This window comes from Chiloscyllium punctatum, chromosome 32 (genome assembly GCF_047496795.1).
Source record: "Chiloscyllium punctatum isolate Juve2018m chromosome 32, sChiPun1.3, whole genome shotgun sequence".
NCBI classification, from domain to species: domain Eukaryota; kingdom Metazoa; phylum Chordata; class Chondrichthyes; order Orectolobiformes; family Hemiscylliidae; genus Chiloscyllium; species Chiloscyllium punctatum.
Genome location: NC_092770.1, coordinates 6,992,081 through 7,006,919, shown reverse-complemented (window position 1 = coordinate 7,006,919; position 14,839 = coordinate 6,992,081).

The following is a 14,839-nucleotide window of genomic DNA, read 5'->3' as shown; positions in this document are numbered from 1 at the left end:
GCAGCATCCAAGGAGCAGGAGAATTGACGTTTCGGGCATAAGTCCTTCTTCAGGAGTGACCTTAGAAGAAGGGCTTATGCCTGAAACGTCGATTCTCCTTCTCCTTGGATGCTGCCTGACCTGCTGCGCTTTTCCAGCAACACATTTTCAGCTTTGTATTAATAAAGATTTGCAATATTTAACCCAGAAGTAAAATTAAAACATTGCTTGTAACAAAATTTACAAACAGTGAGTTCCTTGAAGTGATTGTATAGAAAATGGGATTGAAATGTAAGCACTTTGTCTGCTTTAAGGAACTCACAAAAGAAACTAATTTTGAAATAATTCTTGAAAATAAAGCAATTTTCATAAATGCTTGGGATATTTTAAATGCTGCAAACTAGATATAGTTATCCCTCACTGACATCATCTGGTGAATCGATGTTGCATGTTCACTATGGATAGATTTTCTGCTTCTTTGAGTGGTGTGAGAGAAAATTTGGAAAATGTGGCGCAAAATGGAAAAGTCACATTCTTGAGAATGAGTAAATGAGTTCCAAATTTCCCCTTGAGGTTTGAATAGTGAGTTCTGAATCTTGCTAATCAGCAATGACTACCTTACTTCTTTGTTTTTGCATTTCATACTGACTAATCTTGAATCATTTCTGTGCAGCTCACAGTTCTTCTCTCTTTCCTCAAGAAGTTAGTTGACACCAATCCCCGATGTGCAATTCAGAGAGTTTTCTGATGCCAGCAGCTCATTGTTTGCTGCTCTGGGGCTTCACCCAAGATCACCTTCACGACAGTCCTTGCATGGTCCATTGGTACCACCCTCTTCCACCCTGTGTCCATACAACAGGGCATTGCCAAACTACCAGTCTCACCACATCATGGTTGCTTTTAGACCAGTCCATATGCCATTTCAACCATTCAGGACTTCACTTTGGAATTCAGGGAAAATGCTAATTTATTTGCTTCTGTCAGCTTACTTTGCCCACAGAGGTGCACACATCTCCTGAATCTACACAGGATCCATCTTAAGGTCGTTTCTTTTATGGGACTCATTCAACTTTGGCAAACTTAGAGCTGCCAGCCTCAGTGGCGCAGAGGAGAGGCAAGAAGCTTGTCACTCTTGTGAGCACTGAACAGTCAATAGGTTCAATTTGGCTGTTTGGAACCGTGCTAAGTCCATATCACCCCTACAGCAGGTGGCAGCAGCTTATATGTCAAGCACACTGCACATTCTTCAACCAAATGGCCAAGTGGGCTTAGGGGGTTTGCAATCAACGAAAAGAGTATCACCATAGTCAGTCAAAGAAACTGTCCAATTTCAGTCCAGGGACTGGGCCAGTTTTCATGACAAGAGATACAGAGAGAGATTTGTGAAACTTGAAAGGGTTCAGAAAAGATTTACAAGAATGTTGCCACAGTTGAAGGGTTTGAAACTAACTGGAAGGCTGAATAGACTGGGGGTATTTGAGGCTGAAGAGTGACCCTATAGAAGTTTATAAAATCTTGAGGGGCATGGATGGAGAGAATAACTAAGGTCTTTTCCCCATGGTGGGGGAGTTCAAAACTAAAGGGCATAGGTTTAAGGTGAGTGGGGAAAGATTTAAAAGGGACCTAAGGGGCAACGTTTTCATGCAGAAGGTGGTGCATGCATGGAATGAACTGCCAGAGGAAGTGATGGAGGCTGGTACAATTATAACATTTAAAAGGCATCTCCATGGGTGCATGATCAACTAGAGGTTTAGTAGGATATGGGCCAAATGCTGACAAATGGGACTAGATTAATTTAGGATATCTTGTCAGCATGGACGAGTTGGACTGAAGGGAATGTTTCCATGCAGTCTTTTTGACTCTATGATTTTAAATGGATAAGAATATTAAATGGTGATTCATGAGCAGGAGTGATGGTGAAGTATCACGAGTGCGTGTGTAGGATGATGAAGTGAGTTGAGTGGACATGAGATGATGAGAAATGTAGACCATGAGACTGTGACATGAGTGGAGTTTGAGTGGTGGCCCTGTGAGTGTGGGCTTGGCAGAAAAAAAAGATGGTGGCATTTGCCGTTACAGAGTGTAGGAGATCATTAACCCTTTCTCTGCAGTGGCAGGAACACCTGGGATATTGCATCAGTCCAGGTTGGTAGGTCTGGTGGCGTGGTCTCCTTTGCTGGTCAACAGGAGATGTTACTGCCTTTCCCTCCTCCACCTTATCCACCAGCACCTCTAGGTTTATGTCAGTGAACTAAGCAGCTAATTTGCCTTTTTGAGGCGTTTCCTTTTGCATAAATGTGCAGGACCACGTAAAGGGCAGTTCCTGGCTTGTAGCACCTGATATACTGAGGAGCTGGGATTTAAATATGGTGTTCACATCATGAGCAGGAAAAATTCCAACAGTAGCAAACACCTGCACCCCTCTTGCTGCACAAGTCCATGTGATGGACACCGCGGAGGATGTTTTCATAACTAATGAGCTGAAGAGCAGATGGTTGTATGAGAAAATTTATCACAAACTGTGGCAAACGCTGCCACAAATGGGAAAACTCAGCTGACAACTTTAATGTCATCTGTATGGTTGCACACAAAAAATGGTGCTTTTTTTCACTTCTTTGAGGCTCTGTGACCCCATTCATAATGCTGCAAATTCTATTGGCCTTTCATGTGACTTCATTAAACTTACTTTCCACTTGCACGGAGTTTATCATGCCCCTCTGCTCAGTGTCTGTTCACTCAGTGTATATTCTCCTGTGTGTAATTCCATTCTTCTTCCCAAAAAGCATTACACATGCACTCATGTATAGTAAAATGCATCTGTCACCTGTATTTCTGAAATATTTTGTAGACCTCACTTGTTTGCCAGGTTTATTTCCAATACTCCATCAAAATGTCACTCGTATACAGAGATTGAATGAGTCTAACACAAACCTCCAGTATGCACCACATATAGCATAATATGTTTATTTTCTTGCCATAAAGTAGCTTTTGAACTATGCAATCATATTATTTTCTTTGAGCATTTGCTGAGTTTCTTTTAACAAGTCAGTTGTGAGATGCCTTGTCAAATGCTTCTGAAAATCCAGAAACATCACATTTACTGGCATTGCCTTTATCTAATTAGTCACTTCTTTCAAAGAAAAATCTCCATCAAACATAACTATGTTTTATCCACCACGTCCATTCCTAATTGCCTTTTGAGAAGGTGTTGGTGAGCCTTCTTGGACCACAGCGGTTGGGTCGCACAGTCTGTTAGAGGGGAGTTCCAGGCTTTTTGACATTGTGAAAAGTGAAAAATGAGTGACCTCGTTCCTGGTCAGGATGGTACTGTATATGACTTGGAGGGTAAATTGCAAATGTTGGTGTTCCCATGCATCTGCTGCCTTTGTCTTTCTAGATGCTGGACATCATAGGTTTCAAAGGTGCTGTTAAATAAACCTGGGTGAGTGACTGCAATGCATTGTGTCAATAATACACATTCCTGCCATTGCTGGTGAAATAAGTGGATGTTTAATGTGGTGGATAAGGTGCCTATTCAATGGGCTGTTATTTTTCTTGGAAATACATCCATCTAGGCCAGTAGAGGTTATCCAATCACACAGCTGATTCCTGTGAATTGATTGTTATTTGCCATGTATTAGCCCAAGCCTGAAACTCATATGGATATGATTACTTCAATATCTCAGAAGTTGCTGAACACTGTGCAGCTTGCAAGTATCCCCACCTCTGAACTCCTGATGAAAGGAAAGCCATGGATGAAGCAGCTGAAAATGTTGGCCTGGGACATCACTGTAGGCGTTACTCAGAATAATATCTGCAGTTTGAGATGTTTGACTTGCAACAAGTACAATCATCTGTTTTTGTGCTAGGTATGTTGTAAACCAATGGACAGTCTGCACCCTGATTGACTCCAGTATTGCCAGGTCTCCTTGGTGCCACACTTAATCAAGTACCTTTGTTATCAAGGTGGTCTGGTTTTTCATATTTGGATCAAGGCTGTAATGACATCAGGAAATGGGTAGCCCTGGAGAAACCCAAGCTTGATGTCAATAAGCAGTTGATTTCTTTGGAAGTGCAGCTTGTTAGTACTGTCAATGGCCCCTTATAACACTTTGCTGCTGATGGGAGCTGATGGATCAGGTGGTTTGTATTTGTTTTGATTTTTATGGACAACCGATAATTTTCCACTTTGTTAGGTAGTTGCTAGTATTATAGCTGTACTGGCAACAGTTTGACTAGGGTCACTGCTAGTTCTGGAGCACAAGTCTTCAGTAATGTAGCTGAATATTCTCAAGGCTCAGCCTTTCCAGTATACAATGCCTTCGGCAGTTTATTGATGTCATGCAGAGTGAATCAGACTGGTTGAATACTATATCTGTGATGCTGGGGAGCTCAGCTGGAGGCTGAGGTGGATCACACACTCAACACGTTTCACTGAAAATGGATGCAAATACTTCTTCCTTATCTTTTGCACTAATGTTCTGGGCTCCCCCATTATTGCGCATGGAAATGGTTGTGGAACTTTCCCCTCCTGCTTGTTATTTAATTGTGCACCACATTCGTGACTAGATGTAATAGAACTGCAGACCTTAAATCCGATCCATTTGTGGGATTGCTTATCTGTTGCTTCTGTAGTTTGGCATGCAAGTAGTCCTGTGCTCCAGCTTTTCTAGGTTGATACTTCATTTTAGGTTGCATTGAACTGTGGTTGATCCCCTGGCTTTTTGATAAAGGTAGTGTGGGGAATAAACCAGGTTATGAAGTTATACTTTGTGGCTGAATATAATTCCTCAGCTGCTGATGGTCTGCAATGCTTCATGGATGTTTAAATTCGAGTCTATTCCATTTATAGCAGTGATAGTGTCACACAATGTGAGGAAAGATAGCCCTATTTTGAAGATTGGACTCTGGTTCAGTGACTGCATCAGTATGAGAGACCACTGCACAATTGTAGACAGTTGCTTAGGGTAGATTGGTGAGGACGAGGTCAAGTAGCCATGACTGTTTTGTTGGTTCCCTCATCACCTATCACAAACCCAGTCTAGTAGCTATGATCTTTTGGGCTCATTCAGTCTACAGAGCCACTCTTTGTGATGGTCATTGAAGTCCCATACCAGAATACATTCTGTGCCATTGCCACTGTTGGTGCATTCTTTAAAGGGTGTTCAACATGGAAAAGTATTGATCCTTCAATGGAAAGAGGGTAGTAGATGGGAATCAGGCAAGTATTGATCCTGCTATGTTTGATTTGACTTTCCATGAGATGTAATGGGATTTCGAATAAATGTTGAGGATTCCAAAGCAACTTTCCTCATCTGTATACCACTGTGCCACCTCTGTCCTGTTGGTGCAACAGGAAAAACTCAGAGGTGGTGATGCAGCAATCTGAGATATGGTCATCTTCACTGAATCATACCTTAGACAAGTCAGGCTATTGCTTGACTAACCTATTGGACAGTGCTCTCCACTTTGGCACCAGTCCCAATGGGTTGATAAGGACTTTGCAGGGTCAGCGGGGTTGGGCTTGCTATTTGTGCAGTTCATTCTTTCGTTTAGACTTTGTAATATCATGATACAGTTGACTGTCTTGCTAGGCAATTTTGGAGGTCAGTTAAGAGTCAGCCACATTATTGGGCGTCTGGAGTGACATGTAGGCCACACCAAGTAAGCACTACAGATTTCTTTCACAGATGGCTTTTTATGATTATTATTATATAATCACCATTCAGTTAGCTTTTAATTCTAGACTGTTGTTGAATGCAAATTTCACCATCTGCCATGATAAGATTCAAACCCATGTCCCTGGAACTTTAACCTTTTGGCTTCTGAATTACCACTTCAATGATTACCACTATGCCACTACCAATGTCTCCACTTGTATTTTTTACAGGTTGAAACTGGCAGGTCCTGATTAACCCATGCATTTTTCAATCCTAACTAACTTCATCTTAAATTGCAAATTGCATAGAGTAAAGATTTTATAAACAGCTGACTTCAGACTAACTGATTTTTAATTGTGTGCCTCATTCTCCTTTCGTGAACAAATATGTTTAATTGGAAATAGGTCCACTGTGCTCTTAGGTCAATTGAATATTCCTCTCTGGCTTTTTTTCAATAGTTTGGACTACATCATCATGACTGAGTGACTTATTGATCTTGTGAGTTTGCTTTTGGAACTAGTTAATGACACTAAAGCATGCAGTACCTACACCAGATGAACTGTTGTGCTCCAGGGAAACAGCTCATCACCACCTTCTCAAGAACATTTAGGGATTGACGGCAAATATTGGCCTTGCCAGCAATGCTGTCATCCTAGAAAATAATGTTCCAATATTTCTATCAATTAAGTATAAAGCAGGGATTTCTTTCCGCCTTTGCGAGGTCCTTCGTGAGATTTTGATGAGTGAATACAATGGCTTTGGAAAAGATCCAGAGAACTGTCCCCAGACTGATTTAAAATTTGAAGAACCTTAATTCTTCTGATAAATTTACCAAGCTAGGCTTATTTATTTTAGAAGAGTGTATATTTAGAGGTTATAAATTTGAGATTTGTAAAACAATGTAAGGGCAGATTGTTTACCCATTGAGATTATTTGACAGATTAGAAAGGACCAATGGTTATGAGTAAAGGGTAGGGATAAGCATGAATTGTTCTTTTTCAAGAAAGTTTCTTTTTGGCACAGTCATGGCTAGTGCAGACTAGGTAGGTTTGATGGAACATTTTACTGCTTCTGATGGAAATTGCTGTCATGGTTTACACAGAAACTCAATTATCACAGAACCCAAACAGTCAGAGAGATAACTAATTGCACTGTTCTAAAAATGACCTCATCTCCAATCCTGTAGATCCCTGAGCCCATGCAATTGTTTCATTTTGATTCCCAAGATCCATAAACAGGGCTGCTCAAATTGTCCCATGGTTTCAGCCTGTTCTTCCCTTACAAACTCGATTATCTTCTTTCAACCAGACTGCTGACACACACTCCTCTTAAGTTTTCAGACCCAAAACTCCTAAATATCTCTGCTTCACCTTTACACCCAATCTCTCTACATTCCCATCCCTCTACTCCATCACCCAAACCAGGGTTGTCTGAGATTTTTCCACTTCTCCCTGAGTAGGAGCCCACTCAGTTCCTTTATAAATCATTCCTAGACCTTGCTGGTCTTGTTCTCTCATTGAACACAATCTCCTTTGACTTTTTTTGCTTCTTCCAAGTAAAAGGTGTTGCTATGGGACTTCTATCTTACAAAAAATTAGAAATACCTATGTGGAACATTCTTGTTTCCACCCCTAGTCCAGTTCCTTCTCTTGCCTTTTTTCTGGGGAAATGACAAGGATGGGTGCCATTTCTTGCTTTTGCTCTGAACTGGGAAATCTTTGATAACTTTGATCACAATTTCCACCCTTCTATTATGTTCGTGCAGTCTATCTCCAATCTTTCTTTTCCTCAATCTTCAAGCTTCATTTCTGGTGTCAAGTATGGACAAATGTCCACTATAATTCACTGACTATGACATCTCCATTGTTTACATTTCTTCTCACTCCACTTCCTATAAGGACAATTCTACATTGTAAGTTTCTTCATCTCAATTGTAATTTAAGGTGCCACCTTCAGTACTTCACCTTGATTGCCAGGGTCATTGAATATTTCTATTTGATATTCTGTCCTTCTGTTCTCACTGTTTCTAGTTTGTCCATGGACAATAATGGCATTCCTTTTCTCCTGTCACCTTCAAACCCAACAGCCTCTACATTCAGTGGATCATTCTTCTTTGTTTCCATCATGGTGCCACTAGCCTAAAACACTTGCTCTCCCCCTGCAGCATTACACGTTATTCTACTTCTCAACCAGCCGTCCTTTTCCTACAGCACCTTACTTTGTCAGCACAGGAGGAGAGAGATAGAAGTGTAGGCTCTCTTTCTTACTGTCTCAGACCTTGAGCGCTCTGCAGTTGAAACTTTATTTCAATTTAGTGCTTCGCATCCACTCCTCGTAACAGTGTTTTCCCCTACTCTGGGGAAGCCAAAAACAGACTGGGTAATAGCTTTATGGAACCTTTTCATCAGTCTGAAAGTATGAGCCCTACATTCTGGTCACTTGACATTTTAATTCTCTGGCTCATTCCCGCTCAGTGCTCCAACCTCAGCCTGCTACATTGTTCGAATAAAGTACAATATATATTTGAGAAATGGGACTTCGTCTTTTGATTAGGGCCTTGTGCAGTCTTCCATGTGGAAAAATTTCAGATCACAACCATAATCCAATTTTATTCAGATAGTAATTATTGTTGATGGTAATGCACCTCCTATTTATTCCCTCTGACCTTTTTTTAACTTGTCCAATTAACATTTTGCTTACACTATTGTCCTTTTTGTTATTTTAACTTCTATCTCCAATCCTATGACAGGCGCTCTTATGTGCTCTTCTCCTCCTCACCCTTCCTGCCATTGTATTTGCTTAAAATCTGCCCTATCTCAATTCCATTCCATTTCTGACAAAAGGTCATGACCTGAATATTAATACTGTCTTTCTGTGTCCACAAATGCTGTCTGACCTGCTGAGTATTTTTGGCATCTGCAATAGTTCTGTATATTGAGGAGTAAGTTGAGTGGCATGGATACAATAGAATTACAGTTGTCAGACTGGAACAGCACTACATAATTGAAAATATTTTCTTGTCATCATATGGACTGCAGGCCTTTTGCCATTACTGTACACCAAAAGAATGCTTGAGAAACCCCAATCTAACATATGATCTTCATTACAGTTCAAGGTTGATGCAGCAAAGCAGCTGAAAACATTTCTCACTATTAATCAGCATTGTTTTTATACATGCACAGGAGGACTTGGAGAATAAAATTACTAGCTGGTACAGCAACAGTGCTATTTTTGTTTCAGCCTGCATGGGAATTAGTTTGCACCCCTGATTTGCTATTTTTAAACAGGTTTGACACAACTTGTGCTAATTACGTTAGTCAATACAGATAAGTGGCATTCTGCTTGTATATTTAATTTGTCAGGCCTTTCTACTAACTTAACTGTTGAATGCATTAACTGAAAATCATAAATTCAGTGGTTCCATTTGTGTTGCGTTGTTTGAATTCAGCTGGGACAGCAGTTAGAAAACAACAGTTGTCTTTAATCCTCCAAACTAGCTTCATTTGGCGAGGACAATTCTTCTTGATTGCTGAATGACATCTGCTGGAAGTGCATGTGCGGCTTCATTGTGATATCTTCCATAGATGAATAGCCAGCTGCCAGTGACTTTGGCTTACAAGTGGAAAGTGTCACAAGTTATCTTAAGTACCATGAGTCATATTTGGTCAAGATGAAAAGTAAAGTAGAGCAGAAGGTCACATTTTTCTAGAAAACGTGCTTTGTCTTATTATAGTGATCATGAAATGCACTTCTCAATAAACTTGTACTAACAATGGTTCAAATTTGAACACCGTTCTGTGTCAGTGCTGTATGAGATCACATTAGAATTAGCACAGAATTATGCAATAATAGTCATCCCATTCAGGGCTCAGATCTAACCCAGGGTTCATTAATTAGTTAGTTAACCTGTAAATCTAACCATGACCTCTAAATTCAGCAACTACATTTATTTTTCAGTGTTCTTTTCGAATACTTGAAAGCTGCACTACATGTGTGATATTTTACGTCAATGTGTTAAGCAAAGGTTTGTGCTAATCAGTTCAATAAATACGTTTAATTTCCTTTATCCCCTCCACACCACAAAGGTTTGTCAGAAAGTATTCTGTATCGACTAACACAATTCTTTATACAGTGAGCACAAGAAATGAAGTGGCTCCAGTTTTTAAGTATTCAGATGTTTCAGAGTAGAAAACATATTGACCGAGTAAACTTGCCAGTGAGAGGATTGTGGGGACTTGCACACCTTATTAGGAATGTTTCCAGTTAAAGCTCTGTCTGGCTTACATAGCCCTAAAGTTAAGAACTCAGTGACTGGATCTTAGCACAGTAATATTTAGTGGCTTTAGTGTGTTAAATTATTCGCCTTTATCTTTGCCTATACCCAAACAATGGCTTCTAATGTGATGAGTATTGCTAAATGATATGAATTTCCATGAAGCTCATGAATTTGGGGAATTCATACCCTTGTTCATTTGCAGCTTATTAAATACTTTGCAGCATGGACTTTTTGTTTCATGAACTGGATTAGGAATAACCATTTTCCTCTACAAGTTTATTGTACCTCTGCAAACTACACACATAAGTGTTAGATGCAGAGTGACCTTCTCCTGTCACTGTTTGCCTCGCTTGTTTTTGGAATGCAGCAACTGGTGTGCAGGGGGAAAAAAAGTGCTGTGATTCCACCTAAAATTTTAACCTGTAGTTTACGTCTAGCAGTTTCTGGTTTTATTTCAAGAAAATAAATACGTGTATGCTCTGGCGGCCATTAACCAATAATATGATTCTTCTTATGGTCCAAAAAAGAATAGCCTCAAGGGAAATACCAGAAAGGATCAAACACTTCTCTTTCCTCAGATGCTAATGCACTAGGGTTCTGTGTAGCCAGCATTTATTTAAAATTGCTATTTTTATCTTGAGGGAGTGCACTGTGACACGTCTGGCACACAAAACAAACTGACATAGCTCAAAGGAACCTGTGAAAGTCAGTTACCAATTACACATTTTATAAAAAGAAAATTATATAAATAAACAGTGGACGCTTTACATAAAATGCAATTTTACAACAACATTCAAAATGAAGAAGAATTGAACTGTGCCACACACTTACAGTGTTAGAAAGTGTTATGATGTTACTGAGACATTTGTTGATGTCCTTCAGTTGTACCATGTTACATCATTGAATGGAGATTGTCTAGTGTTGGGTGTTTTGTGTAGAATATGTATAAAAAACCAATGACAATATGTTTGCTGCTCTCAAGCCATTGTTGTAGTTCATGATATTATGGGGAATAGTTAGAATGGCACATGGAAGATGTTCTACACAGAATTCTTAAGAATAGAAAGCTTAGCAAGTATTTTTACACAACACAGTGACAAAAGCTAGTTATGACTTTTATTAACTTTGTAAAGTTCTTGGGAAGAAACTGTAAGATTTAGCAATGAACATTCAGAATTAGAACTACATGTGTTGTTGAAACACAAGACCAGATTTTCTGGTGGTCTCTGAATAGTTGGAGACGGGACAAACCTTGAGTAATGCATTGACCATGCACTCTCTGTCCAGGGAGTTTAAATTTCCTTTAGGCAATTACCCAGTGTCTAGCGTCAAGATTAGAAATGTAGGTTGCTTTAAGGCTCAACCAGAACAACTCCAGAGTTGACTGAGTGTTGGTGATGCTCAATGGACTTTGTACTTAAGATCTAGGTTCTTAGGGCCCTCTTGTGGTGCAGAGGTAGAGTCCCTATCCCTAGAATAGGAGGCCTGGGTTGAAATCCCACCTGCTCCAGCGGTGTGTGAATACATCCCTGAACAGGTTGGTTACAAAATTAAGAGCTGGATTCTTCTAGCTCCATTGTGATTTAACTACCTCCTCACTTTAGTGTTCTATACTGCCCTTAATGGCTTTGCACATAAATTAATAAGTTGGAGAATGTGGGTGATTTACTCCTCGTGGTTAGTTAATAGGTTAAAAAGATATCTTTGGTGATGGGCAAAAAAGACATAGTTGTGTAAGAGCATCCCTGGATATAAATAAAGAGGGAAAAAAGACTGGAAATGAAAAAAAAGAGCTGTGTTCTTGTGGCAGTGGTAAAGTTCCTATCTCTGAGCCAAGGGACCTGGATGCCAGTCCCACCTATTCCAGATATGTGTAATAATGTATCTGAACAGGATGATTAGAAAATATTAAAAGTTGGGTTCTTCCCCAGTAAGAAGTTGGCTTCTGGACACAGAAAGGATCTAGAAAGGAAGGACGGAAATTATTGTTTGTGAAAGATAGATTTGTAATAAAGTCACTATAGTCCTGCCAGACATTGGACTACTCTTTCATTAAAGAGAAACAACTAGTGGTGGTTTAACCTGAGGGTCACCACACTCAGGCAAGTAGAGGGATTGAGAAGGAGAGTCCTTCAAGATAACTCAGCTGGTGCAGGAATTGAAACTGCACCCATATCCTATATTGCAAACTAGCTGTCCAGCCAACTGAACCCCAGATTTATGATAAAACCCTCTTCTGGAAGTCTTTTGGCACTTAATTCAATATATGTATGTCAGTCAGTTAAATACCTGGAACCCTCAAAATAAAAGTCCCCTGTTCTGAATTAGAATCAGAGATTTTGGAGGATTCTAACTTAATTACCTTAATGGTTGTCAGGAAACGTTAGAGGAATAAAAAGCCTATTCCAATTGCATATTAACTACTGACCACACCGCACCTCTAATGAATCACACTGACTGCTTCATCTGAATCCCCCCCCAACATGACTTCCCTCTCCTCCCTGACCATAAGCAATCAGCCCTGGCCCCTTTCCACTGAAATCAGTAATGTGGTCAGCATACAACTGAAAATGTTGTTGATATGCCTAGGAATTGTATATGTGACTGTGTAATCCTGTGCAGATCTGTTGCTATGCGGAAACTGATGAGTATGTCACATTCTTCAGATTTGACGTTGAATGCAGATTCATTCTAATGTCTTTGAATGAAACAGGCATTTCAAAATTCTCAATCACTTTCAGTGGTTTATCACCGTTGTAAATGGAAATGTTCACAGTCCCTGGTTTGCAGAGAACAGGGAGGTCTTGCAGCTTGTCGAACATTTTGTCTCTTATGACATTTACAGATGCTCCTGTTACTGTGAGAACATCAGCATTCAAACAGCCAGTGAGCTGTGATTAGTTGCTGTGACTGAAACAGTACCGTCACAGTAAGAGGGAGAATGGGGTAAATTTAAGTTATGATTGGTTTTCCCCCTGTTAAGCTTAATATTGAAAGTATTGTTTGATTTAATTCTTTCCCTTTTTGCTCCTGCCTCCCACTGAGGTAAGCCAAAGTGTGTTTCCAAAGCCAGGGTTTGCTGACTCCAGTTTTTAAAAAAATGAACCCACAGTTAATATTCTTTACAATTAAGTCAAAGATAAGGTTTATTATCAAATGATTTAAAATGCAGGGAATTTCTTTGCCACTTCATTTACACAAACACGCGTACTCAAGAAATTAAGGAAGACAGCAGAGGAGGGGCGATTGGTTATAACTTAAAAGTTTTAATAAATCCAGAGGCATAAAAACTTAGTATTTGTGCGTTATAACTTCTAGGGGATCAATTCAATGCCAGTTTCTTTCATGCAGGTAAAGTGTAGATTTCTTTCCAGTCAGTAACTTGGAGACAGAGATGAAAAATAGAAAATAGGAGCAGGAGTAGACCATTTGGTCCTTCAAAGCTGCACTGCCATCTGTTAATATCATGGATGGTCAACCAACTCAATGGTTTGTTTCTGGTTCCTCCCCATATTAGGTTGTTACCTTTAGCGCCAAGTATTATATCGAACTCCTTCTTGAAATCATACGGTATTTTGTCCTTGATTGTTTTTTGTGGGAGCAAATTCTACAGGCTCATCATTCTCTGAGTGAACAAAGTTAAAAGTCACGCAACACCAGGTTATAGTCCAACAGGTTTATTTGGAAGCACTAGCTTTCGGAGTGCTGCTCCATTGTCAGGTAGCTGCTACTGTGAGATTTTTAACTTTGTCCACCCCGGTCCAACACCAGCTCCTCCACATCATCCCTGGGTGAAGACATTTCTCCTTATGTCAGTCCTAAATGGTTTACTGAATATTCTCAGACTGTGATCCTTGGTGCTGAATTCCCCCACCATTGGGATTACCTTTCTTGCATCTACTCTGTCTAGTTCTGTTAAAATTGTAAAGGTTTTTTATGAAAAAACCCGACATTGTTCTGAACTCCCGGAAACAATTCAAACCACAACCTGTCCTTGTGTGTCAGTTCTGCCATCCCAGGAATCAGTCTGGTATACCTTCACTGCACTTCCTTTATAATAAGAGCATCCTTCCTCAGATAAGGAGATCAGAATGCACACAATATTTCAGGTTTGGTCTCACCAAGGCCATGCATTATTGCAGCAAGACATCCCTGCTCCTGTACTTGAATCCTCTTTCTATGAAGGCCAACGTACCATTTGCCTCCTTTAGCACCTGCTATACCTACATACCTACCTTTAGTGACTGGTGTATTGAGGATACATTCTACATTCCCCTCTTTGTATATAGCCATTCAGTGAACAATCTGTCTTACTGTTTTTGCCACCAAAGAGAAAGGTCTGAAGCAGGCTGCCAACTCAGCCTGGAATCTCATTCTCCCTCTGGAGCTCAAACTGCAGTTGACTTAGAATCTGTAGATGAGCAGAGAGATATCGGTGTCCATGTACATAGACCCTGAAAGTTGCCACCCAGGTTGATAGGGCTGTTAAGAAGGCATATAGTGCATTAGCTTTTATTGGCAGAGGGATTGTGTTTCGGAGCCACAAAGTCATGTTGCAGCTGTACAAAACTTTGATGCAGCCCTACTTGGAGTATTGCATACAGTTCTGGTCATTGCATCACTGCATTGTGGGAAGGATGTGGCAGCTTTGGAAAGGGCTCAGAAGAGATTTACTAGGATGTTGCCTGGTATGAAGGGAAGGTCTTATGAGGAAAAGCTGAGGGACTTATTAGAGAGAAGAAGGTTGAGAGGTGACTTAATTGTGACATATAAGATAATCAGAGGGTTAGATAGGGTGGACAGTGTGACCCTTTTTCCTCAGATTGTGATGGCTAGTACAAGGGGACATAGCTTTAAATTCAGGGGCGATAGATATAGGACAGATGCTAGAGGTAGTTTCTTTGCTCAGAGAGTAGTAGGAGTG